The sequence below is a fragment of the Phasianus colchicus genome, chromosome 4 (assembly GCF_987193195.1).
Source record: "Phasianus colchicus chromosome 4, bPhaCol1.hap1.1, whole genome shotgun sequence".
Lineage (NCBI taxonomy): Eukaryota > Metazoa > Chordata > Aves > Galliformes > Phasianidae > Phasianus > Phasianus colchicus.
Window position 1 is genome coordinate 10,231,012 of NC_143439.1, and position 13,438 is coordinate 10,244,449.

The 13,438-nt window shown below is 45.1% G+C and overlaps 2 long non-coding RNA genes across 6 annotated transcripts; one reads left to right on the plus strand and one right to left on the minus strand.

Annotated features, from left to right (window-relative positions):
- Window positions 1-556: 556 nt before the first annotated feature.
- On the plus strand, window positions 557-2,819 carry LOC149918046 (uncharacterized). The gene is made up of 3 exons (XR_016466313.1): window positions 557-613; window positions 988-1,333; window positions 1,707-2,819. It is a non-coding gene; the product is annotated as an uncharacterized LOC149918046 (long non-coding RNA).
- A 129-nt stretch (window positions 2,820-2,948) lies between these two features.
- LOC116226153 (uncharacterized) lies at window positions 2,949-5,996 on the minus strand. Of its 5 annotated transcripts, none has more exons than XR_016466315.1 (9): window positions 5,643-5,996; window positions 5,490-5,560; window positions 5,097-5,139; window positions 4,764-4,891; window positions 4,418-4,610; window positions 3,969-4,066; window positions 3,635-3,856; window positions 3,467-3,553; window positions 2,949-3,370 (listed from the first exon to the last, which is right to left on the minus strand). It is a non-coding gene; the product is annotated as an uncharacterized LOC116226153 (long non-coding RNA). The 5 variants fall into 5 exon arrangements; XR_016466316.1 differs by having other exon boundaries at window positions 2,949-3,122; window positions 3,282-3,370; window positions 3,467-3,856; XR_016466318.1 differs by lacking the exon at window positions 3,467-3,553.
- Window positions 5,997-13,438: the final 7,442 nt, after the last annotated feature.

Below are 13,438 nucleotides of genomic sequence, written 5' to 3' on the forward strand. Positions count from 1 at the left end.
GTCCAAAGGAGGGCTAAAGCTTACTCTCCACAACTACATGAAAGGAGGCTGCAGTGAAGTAAGGGGCAGCTTCTTTTCCCAGGTAGCTTAGTGCTACGGGGCAGCCCTAAGTTATGACAGGAGGTTCAGGATGAACAAGGAAAAATTTATTGTCAAAAAGAGCACTGAGGTGTTGGAACAGGCTCGGGAGCTGGAGGAGTCACTGTTCCTGGAGGTATTTATGAAAAGGGTTGGTGTTGCATTGAGTTTCATAGGTTAACAGTGGGGCAGTGAGCAGTTGGACTAGTTGACCTGAGTGACCTTTCTGCTTCTGTGATACAGGGCAGAGAGGGCAGGTGGGCAAGATTTGACAAGCTGCTCAGGTCCTAGAGTCAGTTCAGTCCAGAGAAGGCTGAGGGGAGGTTTCACAGCAGCCCTACAGCTCCTCACAAAAGGAAGCAGTGCTAAAACAGGAGGAAAGCATGATGAGTTTCTTCCCCAGATGGTTGCAGGCACTGGGGCAGCAGTCCCATCCCCAGTTATGAGTTATTTAATTGCTTGGTCAGTGCTTTTGGAAATGGAACTTTAGAGGGTCTCACACAGAGCTAGGAGATAAAGGCCCCTTCATGATTCTGTAAATAAAAACACAAACACTTAACTGCATTTATAAACTTCTTATTGAAAACTTCCCTCCAAAAGCCCAGTAGTAGAACTTACCTTGAGGGCTTCTAAAATGTGTTTTACTTCCCCTGAGGAATTACATGTAATTACTCCAGCCATCTTGAATTAGTGAACAAAATAAACTAATCGCTTAAACAAAACTGCAGTTATGGTAGGGCAGTATCACAGCTAAGTAAACTTGCTCCATTTTCTATCCTGAGTTAGTTAATTGTCTTGCTGAATGAGATATTAACAACGAAGCAAAGGAGTAATATATAGAGATGCAATACAGTGCTTGCAAACATTTCACAAGAGTAGAAACCAAATGCAGTTCACTTTCTTTTACAGGAAAGGTAAATGCAGAAGAGGACAGCTTTGTGTTGTTTGCATTACAGCTTGGGCTCAGCTGGGGATGAAAGTTCAGAGGAACCTTCATCGGAACCAACTTCCTAAAAGCTGACATGAAGGGCTTACTTAATTCTAATGAGTTTTTATCTAGCTGGAAACCAGAGATAACTCAGTGTGCTTAACTTAAAAAAAAACAGCTGTATGAAACAGTTTATGTTTGGCCTGGAGAGCGGAGCTACACTTGCCTTCAAGTTCAGGAAGCTCTACCAAATTCAAGAAAGAATACTATTCAAAGATTCAGCTGCAACAATACAAATACAGGAAACAGGCCAGACAGTTTCATTCAGTGAGTAATGCAAGTTTTATACATTATAATTTTGAAGTAGATAACTTGTAAAAATGTTTGTTATTGATTTAAGTATTTCCAGTTTTATTTTTAAGAGAACATACAATGCTAAATTGATTGCAAGAGGGGTAATTTCTCTCCCCTTTCTTGCCCCCTGAAATAAGCTAAGGTCAGTAGCAAGCAAATAAGCCTTAAGTGCAGAAATAACCAGGACAGTCTCTCTTTCTCCAAAGAAAGTTATAATTTGTTGTTGTGTTAAGTTGAAGACAGACAGGTCTCTACAAAAACTTAAAGGTAGCTGCATTTAGCCATTCCACTTCGGTACAGAGTCTTAAGAAAAGTAATTCTTACAGAGCATTTTTGCCTTTGGTAGAAATAGCCTTTCCAGAAAACAAAGAAGAACCACCACACAAAAGCTGATAATTCTAAGACGGATGCATCATCACCTGCTTCCCACCATATGGAAGCAACCTTAGTTGTTACCAGTATTTGGGGAAGCACACATGGAAATGGGAAAAACAGAGCTATGCATAGATGTTCTTATTGAAGCAAAGCTGTAGAAGAACAGATGGAGTTTCTCTTAAAAAGGGAGAAACATTTATTTGCCATTTAAATTGGCAGCTTTAAGTCTCTAAGCTACCTGCCTACTGATACAATTCAGGACTTCTCACAAGAGGCATCTTAAGCACTATGATTAAAACCACTCCATGACATAGACAAAAGCAAAGAACCCTCCAGAACTGAAAACTGATTTGGTCTCACAGCCTTCTCAGGTAAGGAAGCTTCATAGACCATTTCCTTTTTTATTTCCCATTGGACTGACTTTTTTGTCAGCTACTCCTGAGAAAAAATTGTAGAGAGCACTTTCCTCCTAGGTAACCATGGATCACCAAAATCCAGCACCCCTCCCCTCCAGGGGAGGGCCCCAGCACCCCTCCCCTCCAGGGGAGGGCCCCAGCACCCCTCCCCTCCAGGGGAGGGCCCCAGCACCCCTCCCCTCCAGGGGAGGGCCCCAGCACCCCTCCCCTCCAGGGGAGGGCCCCAGCACCCCTCCCCTCCAGGGGAGGGCCCCAGCACCCCTCCCCTCCAGGGGAGGGCCCCAGCACCCCTCCCCTCCAGGGGAGGGCCCCAGCACCCCTCCCCTCCAGGGGAGGGCCCCAGCACCCCTCCCCTCCAGGGGAGGGCCCCAGCACCCCTCCCCTCCAGGGGAGGGCCCCAGCACCCCTCCCCTCCAGGGGAGGGCCCCAGCACCCCTCCCCTCCAGGGGAGGGCCCCAGCACCCCTCCCCTCCAGGGGAGGGCCCCAGCACCCCTCCCCTCCAGGGGAGGGCCCCAGCACCCCTCCCCTCCAGGGGAGGGCCCCAGCACCCCTCCCCTCCAGGGGAGGGCCCCAGCACCCCTCCCCTCCAGGGGAGGGCCCCAGCACCCCTCCCCTCCAGGGGAGGGCCCCAGCACCCCTCCCCTCCAGGGGAGGGCCCCAGCACCCCTCCCCTCCAGCAAAAAAAACTTCCAAGATTGACCATCCCACCCCCCACCCAAAAAAAAATAATCTCTTTGAGATAGTGCAAATCCCAGTGTCCAGCACCCAAAAAAAAAAAAACAACCAAACCCCCCCCCCAACCACCACAAAACTCAAAACAAGTCACTGCTTCAACCTCAAAGAAAACAAAAGCACCCTAAGCATTACAAAACATGCCTACCTGTTGCCTCAGCCACCACTCCAGGGTCACAATCCTCCTAAGGCACCAAGACCACATGACAGCAGGCAACTCTGGAATGCTAGACCACCCCTGTAACACAAAACAGTAAACTCTGCAGAAAAGAGCCACCAAAGCCCCTCCACCATTGCTTGTGGCACATCCCTCACTCCTCCAGAAGATCTGCCACACCTTCAGGCCTGAAACAAAAGCACCCAGAGGCAGCACATGCAGGTCAAGGACACAGCTCACCTCACTCCAGCCCCAGACCTGTAAGAAGACCTCCACAAACATCCTCTGAGGGGCCACCAGGGTAGGATGCACCTCTTGCAGCCATCACCCTGCAAAAAATAACAGAATCACAGAACCATAGGGATCAGAGAGGTCCCATTCCCTCAACCAGAGCAGGGGACTCAGCAGCCTATCCCACCACTCACACAGTGAAATTATTCTTCCTCCCATTCATATAGGAGTTCTGATCCATGAATGCTGTCCAAATGAGCCAATCCCCATCAGCTAGACTCCTGCACAACAGATATTTAATAACAGTAGCAATCTTCTCCCTTGTCCAAGAAAAACCAGACAGTAACAACACATAAGGCTACCTTGTCAGTCTGGCATGATTTCCCCTCAGCAAATCCACCTTGAGTGCTCCTTAGAAGTTTCTTCTCTTTCTGTCACTTGGTGATGGTATCTAGAAGTTGTTCCATCATCTTCTTGGGGATGGAGTCAAGGCTAACCAGCCTACCTTTGCACAGGCCATCCTTCTCACCCCATCTGAAAGCTGCAGTGACGCTGGCCATCTTCCAAGTCCTCCAGCATCTTTCCTATAAGATCATAGGGAACATGACAGAGAGCCACTTGGCAATCGCTTCTGCCACAGTACTCACAGGCACACCCCATTAGGGCCAGAGGCCTGCAGCCATCAACTTTACTTACATGATCTTTAACCAAGTCCTCTGCAAGCAAGAGGAAGTCGCCCTTCCTCAAAGACTCTTTCCTCTGGTATTACCAAGGAGCAATCTCAGCAGCAGCCACTGGAAAAAAAAACACATCTGGTACCTCCTCTCCCTCTCTCACATCCCCCATTACCAGGGCCCCCACTTTATAAAGCAGAGGCCCACTTGTTCCCTAATCTTCTGTTCGCTTTGAGAAACGCACAACTTTGTTAGCCCTGATCTCCCTCCCAAAGGCGTTATTAAGTGAGTCATAGCCTTCCTCATCCCATCTTTACCTTCTCCCCTTTTAGTTTATCTGCAAGTTCCTCATTCACCCCTGAGGATCTGCCATTTCTGCTCAGCTTCCTACTCTTTGAAATGCAGAGGTAGTAACACTCCAGTGTTAACCACTGCTCACAGGACCCCTTCTGATGCTTTAGCAGGACATACCTCCACATAGGTCCTCTAAGAGGACTCAGTTCTCTTCCTGTAAGTCCTACTCCACATCTTCCACACAAAATCCTGAATTCTGTCACACAAGGCCACCCCAGTCTTCACTTCCTCAACAGGGAGAGCAAACTCCAGAGGCGCTCCTCCATCACCCGTGTCCAAAGTTCTTCCTTCAGCACATTGCAGGAGCCTCCTGGAACGAGAACAGCTGGCACGGTGGCTTGAATTTAACTTGAGAAGAAATGCCCACAGCTGCGAGGCTACTTTCAGCTGTGTGCAGAAGGTCTCATCAACATCCCCACGCTGGTCTGTAACCAAAACCCCCAGTGATGTAACCCACATTTACCTGCCGTTTCAGCCTCGCACGCAACCGCTCCGCTTAGTTCTTCACTCCTCCCGAGGCGGGGCACAATACATTCCTGTTCTCTCACGGGAAGAGAGATGATGCTCCACCACCTCACCGCGCCGTCTTTCCTAAGAAAAGCAGAGGAATACACTGTCCCACCCCATTAGCACCCGCTAATAGGAGTGGGAGGGGCTGAGGCCGCCCCGGGGCCGTGCTCGGTCTCGGGCAATTGAGCGGCAGCCCCGTGCCGGCCCTTCTAATGAGCCACGTGAAAGTGACCCTACACAGACCCCCCCAAAGAAAGAACTTACTTAGGGACTCCCGAACTCTCACCGGTTTGGACTGACGAGACGCTCCGCCGCAGCCCTCGCTGAGCCTGCAGTAAAAGAAAAACTTGCGTTTCGGCAGCGCTTCGCGCCGCTCCTTATTCCCGGCAGCACCGAGGCTGGAAGAATAGGGCTCCGTCCCGCTCGCTCCCGCCGATGACAGCAGGAAGAACTAAGGCACTCCCCTAGAGAACATTGTGGGGGCTGAGAGCATCCCGGGGCTACGCCAGGATTCTGCCAGCCCGTTCTGAAAAAGCGATGGGAGCCGGACAGCGACGTTTATTCCGACTGCAAAGGGAGCCCGGCAAGAGCTCCTGCGCCGGCCCCAAATAGAACAGGGCGACGGCCCGGCAGAGTCCTGCCGCAGACCGGGAGCCCGTAACGACTCCCGAGAGCTCACCGTCTCCGCTGACCCATTACTATTAGAAGCGCTCCCCGGTTCGGGCTGATCCTTACCGCGAGAGCAGCAACCTGAAACCAGACAACAAACAGAGAACGTTAAATAGAACCTTAAATAGAACCCCAACGCTCCATTTAAAAAGCAGACCCTCACGCTGCTTTCCAACCCCCGTAGCGCTAGGACCGGAGAAACGAACGCAGCCCACTCCCAGAGGCAAAGGAGCCTCAGAAACCCCCCTCACTGCTCCCAGCGGCCTCCGGCGGAGCTTAAAAGGCGTCGGGGCGGGCCGTGCCCTGAGCTCCCGACGAGCCGCAGCTGTGCCCGGGCGGCCGCGGCACCTGGGAGTCGTTGCCTCGTTGGCGCAGCCGGACCTCGTTAGGGCCCCGACAGTGAGCCACGTGGACTCTAGATCTGAATAAAGGGCTTAGATTACTCTTTAAACTGAAGTTTGGAACGTGCTTTCCCTCCGCTTTCCCTCGCCCCTCAGATGTGATAGGTGCTTTCCTTCACCCCCCCGACGCTTGCAGTCGTTGTCATTTGTGCGACAACGAATGTGTATGTGTTAATCGGCATGTAATATCCTCTGTTGTCTACAGGTTTTACTGATGCGCAAAATATAAATGGATTACGGAGGGCATAATACAAACCGATAAACTATTTCAGAGAAATGTCCAAGCAAGTGATCTAAATACAGATGCCATTTTCCACCACGTTTTACAATTCAAATAGGCATTAACAACAGATCCCTGGCCTAGTTCATTCATAACTTCAAGGTAGGTTAGCATCATCGATGCACAGAGGTTCCCTAAAAGTCCAGGAATAAATCCCTTGTGAGCCCTGTGAGCCCGATTCCTTGCTCTTTGAGGTCAACTGGATATTTTTCTTTGAGTTCAGCACAAAGGAGAGCAATTAGTAAAAACAAAAATTAGTAAAACTCTAAGCAGCTCCTGAGTGAAACAAATAAATATATTTTTAAAACTTCAGCGTGGCTACTTGGAATGATGAAACACTTCTGGCAAAAACCTGTGCTCAGTAATTTGTGCTCTGCTGTGAGAGAAAACAACACGGGAGGTTCGGTGAAGTAATTTCAGGTAGCATGTGGGCATAATAGCGTGCGCAGAAGGGACGTCGGCGCCTCCTCAGCATGGTTTTGAGCCAGAAAATTAGAGCTGCCAGCTCTGATTTTGGCTGTTTGAAAGGCTTCCGTCCCCTGTAGAACTCTTGTGAGTCTTGAACGCCTGAGCCAACGTCTAAGCAACTTTTATTTTATAATATTTTATTTTTCCCCACGCAGTAATTCTTTGTTAAAGTAAGACTAGCTAAAACATCACCGAGTGCAATTCAGAGGAATCAGCCGTGGCGGTGAATAGCCAGTTAATGACAAATTTTTATAATTCAGAAAGGCGAAGGTAATTTACAAGCAAATGGGAATTCCTTCACAGGGATGTGTGTGTGTTTGTAAGCTTTGTTTGCCTACCCTCTATCTTTCTAAAAAAATAAATTGCATGTGTTCTTTCATGAAAAAAAAAAAAAAAAGGTGGAAAAATGGATTGCAGTGTATCAACCCAGTCTTGTTTTTAATTTCTACAAAATATCAAAAGAAAAGTTAGACGCCCTAATTGTGATAATTCAGACCCAATAGATCCTTTTTATGCATCACGTAAGACAATTTATTGAGTTTCCATTGATCCTGTTTTAACTTAAATTACAAATCATCTGGAGTTCTGCAACGGAACGAGTTGTGCATTCCAGACTTCTCACCTCAAGAGCAGTTCAATAAAATACACAATTTGGCGGTACTGTTAGATGCAGGACGTTTAGACAATTGATATTTGTTTATTTAGGACCAAGTTTTAACATTCAGCTATTTGTATCTCACATTGACTCCAGCCAAGACTTTTCACCAGCGCGTGATTTCTTACATTTGCTATTCCACCAGTTAGTCGTTTCAAGCAATTCAATCCAATGATATACCACTATTTCTATACAATGGATGAACTTCAACAAAGGATATAGCAGAGTTGTTTTATTTATTTTTTTTTAAATAGATGGCTCAACAAAATATGGGATAATGTGACAACATGACAAAATGTTAGACAGCTGCAGGAAGCATGGTGTTTGTAAACAAAGCAAAACACAACAAAGAAAAGCATAGATGAATAGGTGACAAGGGTGGCTCCAGAAAATACTTCTATTATGTGAAACTCTGGCCCGTTTGGAGGGAAAATAGAGACAAAAACGACCCCAACATAAACATGGTGTTTAGAATAGAGCTCCTCAACTCCCCCCTTCATTTCCCTTTGAAATTCAGTACATGATAGTAACTTGATAGTTTTGTTTGTTCCGATAGGGAGTATTCATCAGATGGGGGCTGGAGTTTTGAATAAGAGATATACGTATGTATCTGAGCGGCTTGAATCACCTTTCTCAAAATAGACAAGATTAGCAGGGAGACTTAAATCCAGAGGAATAACTCTGAGGCGTTCTTTCTAATTTCTCATTCCAATGCTTCGTCGCTGTCTCACTGGATTTTTACTTATTTTAAGACTTTGTACTTTGAATTTTAATTTTGGTATAGAACAAAAAATTGCATAAACCCCGAGCGTACTTTACTGGCACTGACAATCTGCTCGTGAAATGTTTGTTCGTCAGGGCGTTCTTCACGAGGATTTGATGCTGCGGTGGAGTTTCCCCAGTTGAAGTTGCTTTGTATTTCAGCAGTCACGTAATCAGAAAACCCAGATTCTTGGTAACGCTGGAATAATATTTCCTGTACTAAGGAAAGCCTTACTAAGCATTTCAGAGCTGTGGAGTTCTGATAACTGACAGTAGGCTGAAGGATGGGAAGGATTTGGGAGGTTTAGCTGTACGCATTGACATACTGAAGCCAATTTTTATGCAGATTTAAAAATGCAGCAGCTTTTCCTAATGAAGGATACGGTGTTAAACTGTATCCACAAAGAATTGTTCTGCCTTAACATAATACTAGTGTACAAAAAATGAGATGGACTTCTTCTCCGCCCTTTGCGCTTTTGTGCTTTGAAGGAAATGTGGCTGCACATGCTAGAAACAATGAACAAAACCTTAGTAGTGATATTCTTTGTTCTGCTCTTAAGGTCTACACATAATAACTTTGAAAAACTGCATTTAGTTTTTAAGGTACAATCTTTCCATTATGCTCTCTACACCAAAAGCTTCTGTGACACCGTGAGTCACAGATGTATGTGTATCAGGAAATAGAAGGGAATGGGAAAAGACGATCAATGCCACTTCTCAATTGTGAAAAATGTGAACAGTTTTATCTTTTCCTCTGAACAGAACACGGAAACACAAAGCCCTCTGGGGTATGTAGTTCTTCTTAGAACCGGGTACCCAGGCAAAATGACAATCCATGGAACTGGAGCATTAACTTTTTAGCTCCCGGCGCACTACAGGATGTTAAGATGTGGGCTACCAATAATCAAAAATCATAAAACCATGATAAATGATGATAGATTTGGATTTTGTTTACAGGCTCTGAAAGGAAAAGCATTCCAAAGGCAAGTGTAGAATTCAGGTGCGTGTACCTGAAACTGCAGTACTGAAAACTCCCTCAGCTACCATGGAAATACACGTTGCCTTCACTATGCTTGTTTTGCTTTAAAGCTGCCTACTCTAGATCCAGTTGCCCAGTTTTGAGAAGGCGAAGTTATGTTAGTATTTCAGTCAGAAGTAGAGAAATTGAATGCTTGTACACCTGAGACCCCTCAGGACTTGATTCTACAGCTGTTTCCAATGCAGACTGGAACGCACAATAGCTGCTGTCTATTCATCTGGTTTTGGCCAAGCTGCTCACTCTGGAAACTTTTTTTATTTATAATTTATATTACATTATATTATATTATATTATATTATATTATATTATATTATATTATTATTATTATTATATTACATTATTATTGACTTCTGAACTATGGTCAGATTGGAAAAGAACGGAAAAGAATGGAAAGATTGACCTATGGTAGGTGTTCTCACTCACTGCCCAGAGCTGTTAACAGGTTCTAGGGAAACTCCTGGTAAAAGCAGTGTTAGATCAGACGTGACTTTGTTTTTATTTGTCCTTTACTTGAGCCGTTTGTCTGAAACCCAGTTGTTATACTAAGAGCTTTGTTTTGCTTGCTAGAAGGCTATCGGACCGGGTAGCTTCTTATACACGAATGTGGATTGCCCTCTAGTGACCGAAATAGATTACTTAGAGCTGCACTGTAAGAAGTGCATCGTAACAGCTAAAAAAATACTGAAGCACAGGACTTCAGTATGTGAAACTCTGGCCCGTTTGGAGGGAATACATGAATGTTGGCCAGAGCAGAGCCACGAAGATGATCAGGGGACTGGAGCACCCCCTCTATGAAGACAGGCTGAGGGAGCTGGGCTTGTTCAGCCTGGAGAAAAGAAGGCTGCGGGGTGACCTCATTGCAGCCTTCCAGTACCTAAAGGGAGCCTACAAACAGGAGGGGAGTCAACTCTTTGAAAGGGCAGATAACTGCAGGACGAGGGGAAATGGTTTTAAGTTGAGGGAGGGAAGATTTAGGTCAGATGTCAGGGCGAATTTGTTTACAGAGAGAGCGGTGAGGTGCTGGAACAGGCTGCCCAGAGAGGCTGTGGATGCCCCGTTTCTGGAGGTGTTCAAGGCCAGATTAGATGGGACCCTGGGCAGCCTGGCCTGGTATTAAATGTGGAGGTTGGTGGCCCTGCATGTGGCAGGGGGGCTGGAGACTCGTGATCCCTGAGGTCCCTTCCAACCCTGGCCATTCTGAGGGGTGCCATGTTATAAATTAGTTATAACAGTCCTGGAGCATGGCTGTCTTCAAGTGCAAAGGAAACAAATGAACTTCAGCTTAGGTAATGACTTGCTTTATCAATTTCAGATTGACTGAAAATACATAAAGTTTATCAACATGGTTTGCTAGAATCTGAAAGCCACAGCTGAGCGTTGGTAGTTCCAGTTCAGAACCTCGGTGACTTCTTCAGCTGCAACGTGCAGAAAGTGGTAGGTGCGTGCCCAGGTACAGCCCAGAGAGTGGGGGAGTGGTTGTCTGGCTGATTCCCCCTCTTCTTGTACAGATTCAAGGTCCTGGTACATACAGACAGATATTAAGAGCGGAGTATTCGGTAGTTGCAGTAACCGTTATACATTACCACTAGAAAGAAACAGGCTCTTTTAGAACAGTTTACCTGAGCTACTTCAGAAAGCTGCGTTAAAAATTAATCTTAACACCAAGTATGTATTTCTCCTATCAGTTTTAGCACACATATTTGGCAACACAGCATCTTCCTGTTTATAGTAAGTAAGTGTGCGTTACGGGTATCTGGGCTTTGTTTTCCTAAAAGTGACAGCAGGCCTAGAGTGGTACATTCACACTATCTACACAACTTGAACAAAGGAGAACTCACACACATCCAATGGCAAAATAAGTCTCAACTATCACGTTGTCCTCTACTAACATTAGAATTAGCACCTTTCGCCTTTAAACGCAGAGCCAACGCAGACACGCCGGTCCTGTTGCAGGACAATGGAGTGGCAATGGAGGGTGACAAACATTCAGCATTAATACACTGGACTGTAAGGACAAAGCTGTCAACAACCAAAAAGACACTCTCCTAACTGGCACACTGTAACAGGCCAGTTCTGGAAAGCACAAAGAGGGACTCTGCAAACAGTATTTTGTTTACTGCTGGGAGCTTGACAGGATTGCCGTTTCTGCTGTGCACTGTAGTCAAAACATTTCTTTTGTTGAAACACAGGAAACCTCCCACTGCTCCAGATTGCAAGCCAGCAGTGGAACCTTGACTGCACGATACAGCAGCACCGACAGTACAGAATTCCAGCCAGTTTCTGGGCTGCTTGTCTTTTAGGATGTGATTTCATCCGGAAGCAGGCTCTGAAATCTGGCTCTTGGCTCACCCTGTTATACAGACAGTTGGTTCACGTACTGCTTCTAATCAACATCTTTCTAGTAAGGTTGGTATATTGGGTTCATTTATTGGTGAGTGACTTACTTATAGAATTCAAATTAGAATATTTTCAACAGAAGAAGAAGCTGTTGTTTCTTAAAAAAAAAACACGCTATGATATTGCTGCTTTTTAATGTTTTGAATATGCTGCTGTAAATGTGTCTTTATCTGTCGCAGAAACTTGGTGCTTGGAGAGATACTTCTTTTACTTACATATAGGTATATGAAACCTAAATATCCTATTTTGCTTTAAAAAAAAAAAAAAAAAAACATTTCTAGTAAGGAAGGTCATATAAGTGTTAGAATGGAATCCGAGGGGTAAGGGTTTCTTTCCAATGAATGATAGCTATCATTTTGTCTCATTTCATTAAAAACTTTGGGCCTACGGACAGCGGTGGGAGACTCGTACAGATAAGGCTGTAAAACTGCAGTTGTTGGAAGGAGAATGCTAAACAAGAATTGGAACTATCTTGTTAATGCCGCACTAGAAAAATAACGTATTACTTTTCAGATACCAGCAATGAGTTTTCAAACACGTTGAAACAGATTTTCTTGTTTTAGAACAATATTACCGCTTTCCTGTATTGTACAGTAATTGCTTACCTCCCTTTGCAGGAATCCTCGTGTTTGGCCGGGTACCCAGCACTTGGGGAACACACATCTACTGCAAATATTTTGCTTTGTTTAACTTCTACTTGAAAGAAAGCTGATGCTACGGAACTTCAGTTTGCGAAGATAAGGTTTGGTTTGTTTCATTTGCTACAGCAGCACTTGGGATGCGCTAGCACAAAACAGTTGCTGCTGAGCTATTTGATACGTCTTTTCTCTCCACTTCCACTGAAGGTTTTTTATTTTGGCCACTTGTAAACAATTACGGTTACTTGGTTTAAGAGTTGCGGTTTTTGGTGTTGGGCTGACTTGTAGTTTTTTTTTTTCTTTTTTTTGCAAAGTAATGATTCTAAAGGAAGTCTAGAGCCATAAAGCTTTTTGCTAAAGGTTATTTTAAGTGTAAGTAATCGGTAGCTAGAATAATATTTTCTAGGGCTGTCATAACATTGTGGCTTTTACATTTTTTTTTCCGGTGGGTTTGTTTAACTCTGCTTGTGACGTTTTGAAAAGCAGAAAATGGAAATTCAGCCTGCTCTCTGCTGCTGAATTCCAGTTCCCCCTCTTCTTACAATGATGATGCCTTTTGATAACTGTTCTCAAAAGAGCTGAAACTGAGAAAAGGTTACTTAACTGACAATTAGTTCTCTTTTTTCCCCCCTCTAGTGTATTCCAAAATTACGCTAAATTAGACGATGGCGTTGGGAATCAAAGAATTTCATCTCAGCCGTAATGTATCTGAGACAGCAAGGTAGGAGACAAATCGCTCTCAAATGGAGCTGTTTTGTTCTATGGGCTCAGCTGAACAGTGTACACAGCAGTGTGATAACACCACAGAATCTCCCACACCTCGAGTCAGCGTCAGTTCTTTTCAGAGAAATCAAGACCACCTCTACATCTACCAGACCTGTTTGAGAGACCTGAGTTGTTATGCTGTTTGCCATTAAAATACTGCAACCGTTCTTAGACCATTCTAAGGAAGAACAAGCTTCAGCGTCACTTACCTTTACGCCTTATCGATGGTAAGCAGAGAGTCGATGTGATTTGTTCTTGTCTCACTCGAGTGAAATATCTGGCATTACCTTTAATGTCAAAGTACAAAATATACTTGTACATGAAAATTAAGTTCAGTAATGTTGAAGTCAAAGCCACGGAATTTCCAAAAAGGGGGGCTGGTTGGTGATGGCTTTCAGCAAAAACCAAACCAAAACAAAAGACACACCTTACCCGTTCAGTTTGTAGCGCCGCTTGATGTTAAAAACGAAGCACAAATCCTGCAACTCTGAGATGATCGAATAAATAACAGGTACCGAGGTAGGAAGATTAATGAAAAAAAGCCAAGCAAAACA